The following is a 242-nucleotide window of genomic DNA, read 5'->3' as shown; positions in this document are numbered from 1 at the left end:
CAGATACTTGGACTTGTTAAGACAGGGGATAAAAAAGCAAAGCTTTTATAGTTTCAGGGCCCAAAAGGCGGGCTATTTCATGTTTTTGGCGGGGTGCTGGGCTGGATGCTGTGTTTTGGGTGTGTGCTGGGTGCTGGGTAGGTGCTGGGGCGTGTAGCTTTGTAGTGCCAGGATATTTTAAAGTTGCACTCTTATTTCGAAAACCAACCCAGAAACCAAACAGTAGCTCATGGCTGTTATAC

The sequence above is a fragment of the Nematocida displodere genome, assembly GCF_001642395.1.
Source record: "Nematocida displodere strain JUm2807 chromosome Unknown 4, whole genome shotgun sequence".
Taxonomy (NCBI): domain Eukaryota; kingdom Fungi; phylum Microsporidia; genus Nematocida; species Nematocida displodere.
Note: the sequence above shows the minus strand (reverse complement) of the source record.